Genomic DNA, 15,100 nt, shown 5'->3' with positions numbered 1-15,100 from the left:
ACTCCTAAAGCTAGAAAGGCATTAAAAATTATTGAGACATATATGGAAAATATGCATTTAGATAGAATTGATATAAGTTTGCCTTTATTATTTATTGTACTACCAACAAGAAATATTCCTACAGGAGTATTTTGGCAGGAAGGTCCATTATTGTGGATACATTTATCTTATTCTCCTAACACTATTCTTACTAGGTATCCTGAGGCTGTAGGACAATTAATACTCAAAGGTATAAGAGCAGCAAAGACAGTGTTTGGAATTTCTCCCAATAAAATTATTACTCCATATACTATGGAGCAAATTGATGAGTTAGCTAATGAATTAAATACTTGGGCAATAATCATGTGTAAATCGAATGTTTCATTTGATAATCATTTACCATCTAATCCTTTGTTGTCTTTTTGGTCTAAGCATCCTGTAGTTTTTCCTAAAATGACAAGAAAAACACCTATCATGAATGCTCCAAATATATTCACTGATGGGTCTAATAATGGTACAGCTGCAGTAGTTACCCCTGATCAAACTTTTACATTTTTAGTTCCCAAACAGTCAGCTCAAAAGGTAGAGCTTAATGCAGTTCTACAAGCTTTTGTGATGTTCAAAGATTCTGTATTTAATTTATTCTCTGATAGCCAGTATGTAGTTAATGCTATAACATCCCTTGAAGATGCTGGTAGGATTTCCCCTTCCTCTACTGTTTTCTCTTTGTTTTCCACTATACAAAGTCTAATCTGGGATAGAAAAGATCCATTCTTCATAGGACATATCAGGGCACATACAGGATTGCCTGGAGCCCTTAGTTTGGGCAATGATTTAGCAGATAAAACTACACATGATATACATATTTTTTCTACTGTAGAAGAAGCTACAAATTTTCATAAAAGGTTTCATGTTAATGCTAATACTTTACAAAAGCGTTTTAAAATAACTAAGGAACAAGCCAGGCATATAATAAAACAATGTCAAAATTGTGTGACCTTTTTACCACAAGTTAATCTTGGAGTCAATCCTAGAGGATTGATACCTAACCATATTTGGCAGATGGATGTCACACACTTGCCAGAATTTGGAAAATTAAAATATTTACATGTTACAGTTGATACTTCTTCCGGATTTTTGATGGGCTCCCTTCATGCCGGAGAAAAAACTAAAGATGTTATAGCTCATTGCTTACAAAATTTTGCCACTGTGGGTGTTCCTAAACAGTTAAAAACTGATAACGGTCCTGGTTATACGTCTAAATCTTTTAAACAATTTTGCTCATCATTTGGTATTACTCATATAACAGGAATCCCATACAATCCACAGGGACAAGGCATAGTTGAAAGAGCTCATCAAACTATTAAAACGTACCTATTAAAGCAAAAAGAGGGAATTGGAAAGGGGTATATATCCCCCAAAGATAAACTTAAAATAACTCTTTTTACTCTAAACTTTCTAAATTTGGATTCATCAGGACTTAGTGCTGCGGAAAGACATATGTATCCGAAAAATGTACATAAGCCTAAGGTACTTTGGAAAGATATTCTAACAGGACAATGGAAAGGTCCCGATCCAGTTATTGTCTGGAGTCGGGGTTCCGTTTGTGTGTTCCCACAGGGAGAACAGCAGCCGATTTGGATTCCAGAGAGGTTAACCAAAACAATTTCTACAGAAAAAGAAGATGATTTGACTGAAATCCATAACAGCTGATATCCAGAGCGCCAGCTTGGCTATTCTTACATCTGCGACAGTGATTAACCACGGTGCCTTTTTTCAATATCTATTTTATTATTGCATTTTTCCCACATCGTAAAGTTCTATTTTATTTTTTGAGCTCATACAAACCTAGGTTAATGTTTTTCTGATCAGTTTTGTTTTTTGACTGTGTTTTATTTTTTGACTGTGGAGTTTTTAAACATTGCAATGGAGATTTTACCTAGGTAAAGCTACAAGGCCGTTATTATTGTCTTGTATGTTGTATGTTATGTGTGCCCTGTTTTGTGTTGCATGTCAGTATGTGTGTATGTCCATATTTTTATATGAGGAGCGCTCATGAAAAAATGGATCCGAATTTTTTTTTTTTATTCACGTGATTTAAGTGGTTTAATCTAATTAGGTAAACAGCTGTTAATGATTGTTTTCAAAGGTGGTTAATAGATCTGTTTGCTTACTATTGTTTTTAAAGGTGATTAACAGATCTGTTTGTTTACTTTCACTTTTCCTTTTCATCATATTTAATAATTCTGTTCAGGATAATGTCTCTTTAACATCATTGCCAGAATTCCCATCTCCATCCCAGTGCCGGTGAAGACTAAGAAAACCAAACTACAGCTTCTATGATAGCTACCACAGTAAACTGTATAAACTGATGCATCAATGAATATAACTCAACAAGTAATATCAACATATTGATAGACTCCTCCGATTTGAACTGCCTGCAGAACTTGCCTGGACTATATATCAGTTGCATGCATTGTGAACTATCGTCTGGTGCAGCGAATTGTGGTACTGCTGGCATATTTTTGCTGATGGTGTCACCAGTGATGCAATTTCCTTGCCAGCGCACCCCATGTTAATTGTGGTAATGCTGACATCTTTGCTGATGGTGTCACCAGTGATGCAATTTTTCCAAAGGAGCCGTCAATTGGCTTGGTGTCGTGGCATTTCTGTATCTTCCTCCCTTCTACTAGTGATGGTCTTAAATTTGGGGGCCAACAGAGGTGAGGCAAGAACCTCACCCCCCCACTGGCACCAAGGTTAAATTTGGGGGCCAACAGAGGTGAGGCAAGAACCTCACCCCCCCACTGGTGCTTAGGCCTATCCACAAGCATGGCTGAATGCTGGACCGGTAGTCAGCGACGGGTTGATCTGATTGCAGTGGATTCAACCTAAGACAGGGGTCTGACGCCTAGAGGTCAGTTCATCCAATGACGGGTAAGAACCATATGTTGAATTGGACAACCTACCAGGCACGGTCCTAAGCCACATTGCTTGTTGTTTAATTAATCAGAAGGGGGGAGATGCTGAGGGCCATTACCAAGTAGGAATGACGCATCGAAATTTCCTTGCCAAGCGTACCCCATGCTGCTTAGAGGACATTTGATGGGACATTGCATGCATGCTTTAATGAGGTGACCTTGCTCAAGGACCTAGGCAGATCCGGGTTTAGAGCTGATCAGGTTTGAGGAAGTAACCGACTCCTTAAGTTTAAGGCGTTGCCAGTTTAAGATAATGGGTTTTAGGGAAGTTGGAAGTTGAAGATTATTGTTGGGATTAGGGTGTTCCTGCTCGTTGTTCCCGTTGAGTTCTCGTGAGATTAAAATGGGATTTAGAGAGAGCCTGGTGGAGTAGGTGGTTGGTGCGGGAGACAGCAGAACGCGTTTGCCCCTGGACCTGCATGGAGGCTGTGTGAGAGCTGGAATAAAGAATTGCTGTTTGAACCTACAAAGCTGTGAGTGCCTCGTGATTCTGGTGCCAAGCCGAGACATTGGCCTTGGCAGCTCACAGCCTTTCATCCTGCATGATCTTTAGAAAAACATTGGTGTCATAGAAGCTTGCAGGGGACCATTCTAGAGGGACTTTTCTTGGGCTGTTGGGGATTGTTTAGTCATCTGTTTTCTGTCTTTACCACTAAGGGAAGAGATTGGGAGCTCCTTCTGATTCCTGGAGAAGTCTAAGCAGCTACTTGTCTGATGAAGTGTTTTCTTTCATCCATCTCCTATGTGATATCTATTTAATATTGTCCAGTCTGCTTTGTGCAAGGCATCATCTTGGGCATAAGAGAAGATGCAAAGATAATATTTTTACCTTCCATTCACTATTAGCAGTTAACGTAGCACTGAGCATACCCCATCAATGATCCTGGGAAAGTTAGGGTGATTGCCAAGGTTGCACTGCTGACCAGTTGGTCACCTAACTAGTGTCCTCTCTGCTATTAGACACTGTTAGTCTCATAGGTTGCTACTAAGTGCCCCCAACAAATTCACAGCTCCTAACTCCAAAAAGCCAAATGCAAGCAGGCAAGAGAATGATCATTGGTCCCACCAACACCTCAAGTTCATGTTTTAAGAGTTTTCTTCCATTTCTCCCACATTAGTTATCTCTCCTCGATTTCTTATCACAGTGAAACCTCAACATTATTCCAGACTTCTCTCCTTTTCTTTTTAAGAGAGAGAGAGAGAGAAAGAGAGAGAACTTTTTTTAATATTTATTTTTTAGTTTTTCAGCGGACACAACATCTTCCTTTGTATGTGGTGCTGAGGATCGAACCCGGGCCACACAATATTGCATGCCAGGCCAGCGCAATACCGCTTGAGCCACATCCCCAGCCCTTTTCTCCTTTCTTCTACACCCAAAAGTCCCATGTGAAGTCAATTCTGACTTCTGAATTTCTCCTTTGCTCACCTCCTCTATCCCTGAATCTCCTTCTTGATTCATCAGCTCCCACTAGACATACCGTAAAAACTGGTTGTCCTCCTTTGGGTCCTCCACACAGCCTCCAGTTTGAGTTTTCTTACATGCAGATTTGATCATGTGGTCTATCTTCTGCAAATTAAATCAAGTTCTTCAGAATAGTTGGCAGCCAATCCCTAAAAAACAAATGCCGAATGTCTTCTCTGATATACGGGGAGTGACTCAAAATGGGATAGGGAGGAAGAGCATGAGAAGACTACCACTAAATAGGGAAGAGAGGTGGGAGGGAAAAAGAGGGAAAGGGGAGTTGCACAGAAGATGGAAGGAGAACCTCATCATTATACAGAATATATGTATGATGTTGTGATGAGAAAAAGAAAAAAAAGTGTGTCACATTAGATTGGATAGAGAGAAATGATGGGAGGGGAGGGGAGGGGAGGAGTAGGGGGGATAGGAAGGGCAGCAGAATAGAATAGACATTATGATTGCTGTATGTATATAGGTGACTCTATGACCAATGTGATTCTGCAATCTGTACAATTTAGAAAAATGAGAAATTATACCCCAATGATTCAAATGTATGAATTGCCAAGATCATTGCAATATCATGTGTAGCTAAAAAAAATAAAAATGAAAAAAAAAGAATAGTTGGCAAAGTCTTTTGATTCAGCCACTACCATATATTGAGCCTCCTTCTTCACCATTTTTTCATGTGTTAATTTAACAGATAAATCTTGACTCTGTTGTAGGTTCTGAAGAGACAAATAATGAACAAGACAAAATGGGTTTCCTTGGGTTTTGTCTCTTTCCAAACCCCACACAGAGCCCTCCATGATAAGAGAGTAACTCAGAAGCTCAAAGGTCGGTCTTGCTCAGAGTTATCTCTGATGTCTAGACAATGCCTGGTATATAGTAGAGTCTCAATCACAACCTGTGGAATGAACAAATGAGTAAATAAATGAATGATTCTACCACTAATTGACCTGATGCTTCTAAACTTCTAAAATCCTCACCTTTTTTTTTTACAATTAATAGCATTTTTTAAAAAATTTTTAGTTGTCAGTGTACCTTTATTTTAATTTTATGTGGTGCTAAAAATTGAATCCAGTGCCTCACACATGCTAGACAAGTGCTGTACCACTAAGCTACAACCCCATCCCAATTAACAGCATTTTTATGGGATCAAATCAAACAATGGATGGAGAGCATTTTCTTGATTGAGAACATTTCTTGGGGCTGGGGATGTGGTTCAAGCGGTAGTGCGCTCACCTGGCATGCTTGTGGCCCGGGTTCCATCCTCAGCACCACATACAAACAAAGATGTTGTGTACGCCAAAAACTGAAAAATAAATATTGAAATTCTCTCTTTCTCCCTCTCTCTCTCTCTCAAAAAAAAAATTTCTTGACTATAAACAGCTAACATTTATGGAATGTTCACTCTTCCAGGCACCATTCAAAATACTTTATATATGTTACCATTTAACCTTTATAACAATCCTAAGGGGTAAATTCTATTACTAGTCTCATAGATAGAGAAACAGAGGCATTGGAGATCAAATAACCTACTTAAGTGGCAGGTGTGGCATTCAAAGACAGGCAATCTGATTACAGAACTTGTGCTCATTCCCACTGTGATAGTGTTTACAAACTATGAGTGTCTGGAGAGCAGAATCCATAGCTTAACCACACCAGGGACTCTGGTATATATATATATATATATATATATATATATATATATATATATATATATATTTTCCCATGAGGGAGAAAATCAGCAGAAGACATCCACAGAATGAAAAGTTTTTAAAATGGTCCTTAAACAAATAAAAAATGTTTACTTCCTCTCATAAAAAGAGTAGCGCAGACAAAAACAACACTAAGAATCCACTCATCCATTTGGCAAAAACTCAAAAGCTTATGATTACAGTGTGTTGGACAAGGTGTGGGAAAAAGTTACTCTCATACACTGAGAATGCTAAATGATATGTCTCCTATAGAAAGGAATTTGCAATAACCAACAAAGCTATTTTGCTTTTACTTCAACCCACTAATCTCACTTCTGAGCATTTACCCTGTAGATACAATCCAACAGTACCAAAAAATACATTTACACAAGGTTATTCATTGCCACATTATTTGCTGTTGCAAAACATTGCAAACTGTAAATGTTCAAGCATAAGTGGTTGTTTAAAATACTCTATGATAAATACTCATGATGGACCATTTTGCAGCTGTTATAAAGGGGAAAAAGGAAGATCTTTATGAATTGATATCAAGTAATTTCCATGAAATTTTCTTAAGTGGAAAAAGCAAAAGGGCATATTGGTATGCTACCATTTTTGTGAAGAGAAGAAATAACAAAGTATACATATATCTACTTATCTATGCAAAAAGACATAACATACTATTCCAAAGAGGGGGAAAAAAGAAAGACAACCAATCCAAGTAATTTGAAAATATACTATTAAATCATAAATATGTCTCACTCTTGTGCAGAATCAGGAGAGAACAGAAAAAAAAATCAGGCCCCTTTTTAGTAGGCTTGTTTTCATAGAGATAACAGGCGAAGTAGTTCTGAACTTATTTTAGATGTACTATGGTATTGAGCAAATTAGTGACTATCTTGATACTTTTGAGAGCCAGTGTTCTCAATGGAGAAGATGGGACATACGGATAATCAAAGAAAAAAGCAAGATGAACACAATGGGATGAATTAAGTTGCAGGTATTGACATGGACTCAAGATTTCTAAAGTAAATAATAGGTATATGAAAGTTTAAATATGTAAATATGTGCACACATACAGTTGTATATTTGTGTACGCACATGTGTGTATATACATGTGTACATATATATGAGAAATATATATTTCTCAACTCACCTAGGCCTATTAGCAAAGACTTCAAAAGTAGCAATGAGCTGGGTATACACTCCTGAAATCCCAATGGCTTGAGAAGCTGAGACAGGAGGATTATGAGTTCAAAGCTAGCCTCAGCAAAAGTGGGGTTCTAAGCAACTCAGTGAGACCCTGTCTCTAAATAAAATACTAAATGGGGTTGGGGATGTGGCTCAGTGATCGAGTGACCCTGAGTTCTGTCCCCAGCACACCCCCTCCAAAAAAGTAGCAATTATCACCCAGTGCCCAGTCTTGGTCCTTAGTGCCATTTTCTAAAGGAGCCAAGAGTCCTTGGAGAAAGGGCTGATCCCAGAACTGTCTCAGGTTTGGTGTTTCTGTGTCAGAATTTAAGCAGTTGCTCAACAATTTAGTGAGATATGCCACCAAAACACAAGCTAACTTGAAGGGGCTCCCACTGGCCAAATCTGGGACAATTTGGAGTAAAGGTTATGATGTATGCCACTTCTTCTCAAATCACTCAGAAAATATAAATGTATATAGAGAAAGAAAGAGAAGGGGAAACAGAGAAAACAAATGATAAAGCAAATTAAGCAAAATATTAATAATACATGAATCTAGATAATAAATAATTGTTCAAATGTTCTAAGTATTATGCTTGAATTTTTTGTAAATTTGAAATTATTTCCAAGAAAGATTTGGGTTTATCCATCAAAAAAAATGTAAAAATAAAATAATTATTTCTTTTACAAACAAAATGCCTTTGATCAAAGATCAATAAAAACTTATATTTCACATATTAATACAGTTATTAAAAATCACTTTCATTAACAATTTGTCAATAGAGGAAATACTCATAATGTCAAAGAGGAAAAAGCTTCAATCCCATAAAAATGTGTAGATGTGTATAATCTCAGCTAAGGCAGGAGGTTTGCAAGTTTGAAGCCAACTGGGCAACTTAGTGAGACCCTGTCTCAAAATAAAACAAAAAGTGTTGGGGATTTAACTCAGTGGTAGAGCACTCCTGGATTCACTCTCCACTGCCAAAAAAAAAAAAAAAAAAGAGGAAGAAGAAGGAGAAGGAGGAGATGACAACCACATGGGCCTTCTAACATATGCATGTTCTTAACAATATTCTGATAACTCATGTTCTAAATCTGGGACCTAAATCATCACCATCATCCCAAGAACAATTACACTTCCCTCTCCTTCATAGAATTGGTAGGCTCTTTGTTAACTTGTGAAGTAGCATTCTTCTTGTGTGTTTGTGATTGTACAATTTGGAGAGCTTACTTTGTGTGGACATTTTCTGTGTTGTTATTGGCCCCAAGAACATAGTGTTTTCTTTTTAAATGAGAAGACCAAAGAAAGAAAAAAACTTTAAAAAGATGATTTTTCAAAGATGTATACTCTGTCATTTACTCACCAAAAATGCAGAGATACATAGAAAAAATAAATGGTTCACAAATGAGATGTTTAGAAATTAAAATATTTAAGAAATCATTTCTAATGTAAAAAAGCATAGACCAAGCTGGGCATGGTGGCACACTCCTGTAAATCCAGCAGCTTGGGAGGCTGAGACAGGAGGATCCCAAGTTCAAAGCCAGCCTCAGCAAAAGCAAGGCGATAAACAACTCAATGAGACCCTCACCAGTTGGCTATAAATAAAATCTTCAATAACTGCTATAGTTTGGATCTGATCTTAAGTATTCTCCTAAGGTCTATGTGTTATAGGCTTGACACCCAAGGTAACAAACTTGCTGGCTTGTAACATTCATCCAAGCCTCTGCAGTTTAGCATAAGCATTCTTGAGGAAGATGCAGTCATCTGGTGTGAAATAGCACCCTTTATGGTTTTCTTCCCTCTGCCTTGAAGGAATCCAAATCTATTTATCTAGTCTACTATCCCAGCGTAGATATCAATCAAATCTTTTTTCTCTTTTGTGCTTTTCTCTTTAGGTGTTCTACCCCTCCTAGAGCCCAAACCCACTCTCTCCCCAGTCTGTGGTTACTACACCTGAGTCAAGATAAGGTCAAACTCTTATTTAAAAAAAAAAAAAAAAAAAATTCGCTGTCCAAAAAAAGAAACGGGTGCAGTGAATGCTAAAGAAAACATTTCACTGCCATTTGTCAGACACATATTTTCTTAACAAGCCTTCTATGGGGAAGGAAAGCACAGGGCATAGAGAGTCTGAGAACTGACTGGAACTCACCCTGTCATCTTGTGTAAAAAAGAAGGAATGGTCTTCCCTATAACATGCAGAAAACTGGATCTCCATTCATGGAAACCATTCCCTTGATTTGGAGTATATCACCTAGATGAGGCAGGGTTAAGCTGGGGAAACAGGTAGACAAAGAAATATGAAGTGGTGACCACAATAGAAAAAGTGTGAGAAATTACTGTGGCACAAATGAAATAAACTGCTTGCTCTTGAAAACCCAGCCTCTACCTCAAACAAAGCCTGTCCAAGGAAGGGGGCATGTCTCTTGTCCTTGGAAAGACCCACAGAGCACTCCTAGGCACATACCCACCCTGCTGAGTTGTTTATCTACAAATAACAGGAGAGATCTGCTGTCCTTGACTCAATTAGGCTAGGTGGGGACCCATAGCAACACCCTAGCAGCCACCAATCAGCATGGGACAGGGAAAATACCTGGGATGCCAGATGACCCTCCCAGTAATTTATGGTGGTTGATAACGTGTTGGAAAACCTTGTAGTTCAGCACAAACACCCCTCTTGGCTTAAAACCAATCAGTTTAAAGGAATCCCCCTGACCAATCACCCTTACCTAACTTGTTCCCGCCAGTGAATGTGCTAATCATGTTTTAGAGTTGTTTGATTTTTCCCCGAGGTGTGTGATGATTTGCTGAGAGATGCTATGATGTATGTGAAGTCCCTGCCTTCCCCAAAGAGTGTATAAAACTGCTGCAAACCCTGGGCTCGGGGCCTCTCAGCGTCACCAGTTGCTGGGTGCGTGCAGAGGCAGAGGACCGAGCTAGCTCGCAATAAACACCTCTTTGCTGCTTACATCGATCTTGGTCTCTGGTGGTCTTTTGGGGGGGGTCCTGAATTCGAGCATAACACTCTGGCAATGAAAAGATGCCTATGTTGAGGGTAAACTGCCTTCCATGTAGAGCTGTATTATCATTTCAGTGATGTGTTTTCTGAAAGTACTGTTTCAGCTACACTGTTCTTGCAAATTGTTGTTCCTGAAAATGTGTGCAAGAATGTGCAAAAGTGACTAATTAAGATGAGCAAGTGTTTGCCTGGACTGTGGGGTGGGGGATGGAATCTGGACACTGTTGCTCCAAGGTCCAGGAAACAAATGCAGGGACTGCTGGGGAATTGGCCTTGAGGACTGGCAACACTGAAAGCACACAAAGCAGTGAATTTGGCCCAGTCACTGTCATACTCAGGACAGACTCTTCAGGCAACTTCCCCTGACCTCAGGGGCCAGTGGCTGTTGATTAAACCCAGAAGTTGCACAAAGGCTACAGTAAATAAACTGATTTGCTATGTAGAGACTTCTTTGGAATTAAACATCTTGGAGAAGCCAGGCAGGAAATTTTTGCAGGGACAGAGGGAAATCAGAGTTCCTGCTGGAGTAAATGTGAATTAAAAAAAGGTCTCTGGGTTATTGTGTGAGTCACCTTTCTGTTATTATAACAAATACCTAAAAAAATCAATCTATAAAGAGAAAAAGTTTATTTTGGCTCACAGTTTTGGAGATTCCAGTCTGTGATCCAGTGGACCCATTGCTTTTAGGCCTCTAGTCGTGGTACATGGTGGCAACGGTAGGGAGCATATGGTGGAGCAAAACCACAGACCTTATAACAAGCCAAGGAAAAAAGAAGGGAGAGAAGGGCATGCTCTTGAACTCCCTCTTCAAGAGCATGCCCCCAGGGACCTAAGCACCTACCAAAAGCACTACCCTGGGAATCAAGCTTATAACACATAGACCTTTGGGAGATACTTAAGATCCAAACTATAGCAGTTATTGATGTGCAGGAAGATTGTATTTATAGGAAACTGGTGAGCCAGGGTTATTGGCTTATACTAAGATAAATAAAATCAAGAACATTTAGGTTTTCTTGAGTCTGAAACTTATTGTAGGAGCCTGAGCACAGGTGCATGCCTCCCTGGCATAACCCTGTTTGTCTCTGGTTGAGAATTACGGCCATCTTGAAAGCAGTTTTTCCATAGATTTCCATTTGGCCTTGCTGGTAAATATTAGGGGTCCATTTTTCTCTATAGCAAGGGCCCACTGTCTCTCATGAATGTAAGAGGAAACTCATGATTCCCCCATCTACATTCAAACTCAGACACAATGACTTTACACATGAGCATCATCAGTTCAAGCTGGTAAAAAGAACACCAGCTTTGGAATTCACACACCAGCTCTTTCACTTGGTTTTATGACATTGAGAAAGATGATTACCCTCCCTGACCCTTGATCTCTTCTGCTTTGAAGTAAAATTCTCTTCTCTTAGGATCACAGTGAATGTAAATATTTTGCCCAGTGACAGGCACATGTCAATAAATAATAGACATCATGATTATTGCTCCAATGAAGCAGATCTATCAAGTCTAAGATCTTCCCTTTGAAGAGCAGGAGCATAATTAATAAAGATACCTATTCATAATTTCATCTAACCTACACAATAACTCTGTGAGTGTAGTGGCACCCCCTCCTCCAAAAAAAAAAAAATCTTAACTAAGCTTCTCCAGAAATCTTCACCATAATTGATTTTAGAGCTATAAGCAAAACAATCTATAAAAAAAGTTCAATGTAGGGCTGGGATTGTAGCTCAGTGGCAGAGCACTTGCCTCACACATGTAAGGCACTGGGTTGGATCCTCAGCACCACATAAAAAAATAAATAAAAAAACAGAATAAAGATTTTTTTAAAAAAGTTCAATGTAGTTAAACTTCCTATTTTTTCCTGTTGCTCTATTTTACTTGGCCACTGGCTGGGAAGAAATCAGCACTCCAGGTGCTGAACACCCCTTTACTTGTTTTTCACAAACATGTATCCCGTATAGTAGTTTGTAGAAATGTGTTTCCAAATGCAAAATATGATTTTTAAAAATCCTTTAACAAGGCCTCTGGCCTTGAGCTGGAGCTTCACAGAGAAGTCTACATTTTTAAGATAAGAGAAGTTACCAATTGGGCTCCATGGTAACTGCTGGCAGGGGGAGAAAAGAAAGGGAAAAAGAAGCTCTCCCCTTCTCAGGTGTTGTCCTTGGAGGGTTAACTTGCCCAGAAGAGTGAAAGAAAAAGCTGCTTTTATGTGAACTTCTGAGCCCCTCCCCTGGCATGCTTGGTATAAAATTCTAAAACTACCTGAGCTTGGGGTTTAGGGGATTAATTGATTACAGCAAAAGCTGTGCCCTCTGAACCTGGCTACAGCCAAATAACTATTTCCTGCTATCTTTGGTGCCTTGCTTCATCTATCCCTACATCAATAGCCTTTTACAAATGAAGAAACTGAGGCTTAAAAGACTACATATTTGTTCAAGGCCACATGGCTAGTAAGTTGAGGAGCCAAAATTTCAACCCAGTTCTGTCTGCCTGAATTGCCCATGTTCTTAAGCATGTATTTCCAGATAGCACACTGTCCTTATGGTTAGGCCCTGAAAATTCTATGCCAGAACCATTTATCCTGGCCACTAAGTAGCTAGAAACATCACTCCAGATGTCTAGACTGTTTCGGATGACTGGTATTAACAAGGTTAAGGATAAGAGCACCCCTAGGGGAGCTGGAGATACAGCTCAGTTGGTAGGGTGCTTACCTTGCATGCACAAGGCCCTGGGTTCAATTCCCAGCCCCACATCCTGGATACGTGGGGGATCACCTACTTATCAAACAACTCCTGTATAGGTCATTGGTGTCATGTAGTTTCTAAAATAATTTAGTTATAGGATCAATAAGAATCCAAAGTTATTAACTAGACCAGCTCAAGTACCTTTGGAAGAATAGGTAGAGGCTGTTTTTGAAGGGATAGAGTGCTTGGGTTCAATCCCTGGTTCAAAACCCTGGGTTCAATCCGAAGCACTGAAAAAAAAAAAAAGTACAACCATCATACAAAAAAAGAAAAAAAATGCTTGTAGGATCTCTCTAGGAACTATATCATATTCTATCGAATTTTTTCAAAAATAATTCTGGAGGTGGGGCAAATAATTCTGGAGGTGGGGCAAATAATTCTGGAGGTGGGTCAAATAATTCTGGAGGTGTGCCACCATGACACAGAAAATGTGGTTGTAACTTGAAGCAACCCTTGCCATGTGCTTTAGACTCCTCTGGGAACAGAGTAGTGAATGGTATCCACCTCAGGCCGCTATCCAGACAACACCTAACATGTTTCCCATGGCTTGCCTGCCCCCAGGAATGCCTTTGAAGTCAGTGGGAAATCCAGACTTCACAGAAGAAACTGCATATCTTGGCCTCTGTTAAGATTAAGACAACATCTACACTGGCCTTATTACAATCAACATACTTTTTTGTAACTGAAGAACAGCCAAATCTTTCTTTCCATCTCACAACCCAACCCTGATTCCAAACTCCTAAAAACACTGGCGGGTTGACAGACAGAAACACTCCACCTGGACAATATACTTTGAATCCAATGTCCTTGTTATAACCTATTTTTCATACTTGGATTCATTGCCACTAGAATAGTTTCATCATTATATTTTGGTAGTTGAATCTCAGTTCTCTCTGACACTTCATCTCAGTATCATGCCATTTCTTCCTTTCCCCAAGATTCTTGAGTCTGTCTTCAATTATAATTACTCAGACTATCAGTTCCTTCTTTCCATTTCCCATAATAGTTCTTTGTTCCAGCTAAAATATAGGTATGTAATGACACTGCCACCTAATCTGCTTGGCAAATATTTATCTTTCAAGCTCTTCCCAATTACCCTCCAAGTGAGATAGAGTAAAGTATAATGAAGTGGTTATTGTTTTAACATCGTACTTTTTGGTATAATTTTTTTCATACAAAAATAGATAATCAGAACACATATATATGGTGAAATATCCATACATAAATATATATGTAATAAACATATAAGTAAATACATAACAATAATAAACACTTGGTGATTGCTCTTTGGTAAAGTTACCTATTGTTTTTGCTGTCAATAAGTGATTCTTCATTTGTTTTGTTTGACTAATACAAATTATATGTAGCTCTCACCTACAGAACATGTTCCCATAGGCATACCCAAATATCCATTGATGGTCATTGTAAATTAGATTATGGACCATGTAGATCCTGTCAAGAAAAGATCCAGATTTTTACAACACTAAACTAGCTACAAATTTGAGGGAGCTTCTATATGAAAATAAATTATGAAATGAAATGTTTATTAGGATAAAAGAAAAAAGGAATCCCCTTAAAATCAAGTTTGTAAAGCTAATATACCACAAACTCACAGGCAAAAAATTTCTTTATTGATTACATCTTCTTAAAACACGTTTTTCTGACTTTCTAACTGTTGAATTTTTGGTTGACTTTTTACACTATACCAATTTGGGGAGATCATTTTCTGAAAAGAGGTTTAAAAGACAATTTATTTCATTCTGTGGCATAGTCAGTAAAGTACTTATTGTTGATCTCATAGAAAACTCTCTCTGTCTCTCTCAACTTCATAACATTTTACTGTTATTGTCATATAAATTTTTGAAAATGTTGTCAACTGTTGGGAAAACCTCAATCTAGTGTTTTTCATGTAGGCGCTTCAGGTTCCAGGGCATATCAGATTTTCTTTTCATGACAACCTCAAATAATCTTTGATTTGAAAATGTATGGAGCCTTTATAATTGTATTTGTAACATGAGAGAAATTT

This window comes from Ictidomys tridecemlineatus, chromosome 12 (genome assembly GCF_052094955.1).
Source record: "Ictidomys tridecemlineatus isolate mIctTri1 chromosome 12, mIctTri1.hap1, whole genome shotgun sequence".
Classification (NCBI taxonomy): domain Eukaryota; kingdom Metazoa; phylum Chordata; class Mammalia; order Rodentia; family Sciuridae; genus Ictidomys; species Ictidomys tridecemlineatus.
The sequence above is the reverse complement of the archived record's forward strand: the minus strand, read 5'-3'. Positions refer to the sequence as shown.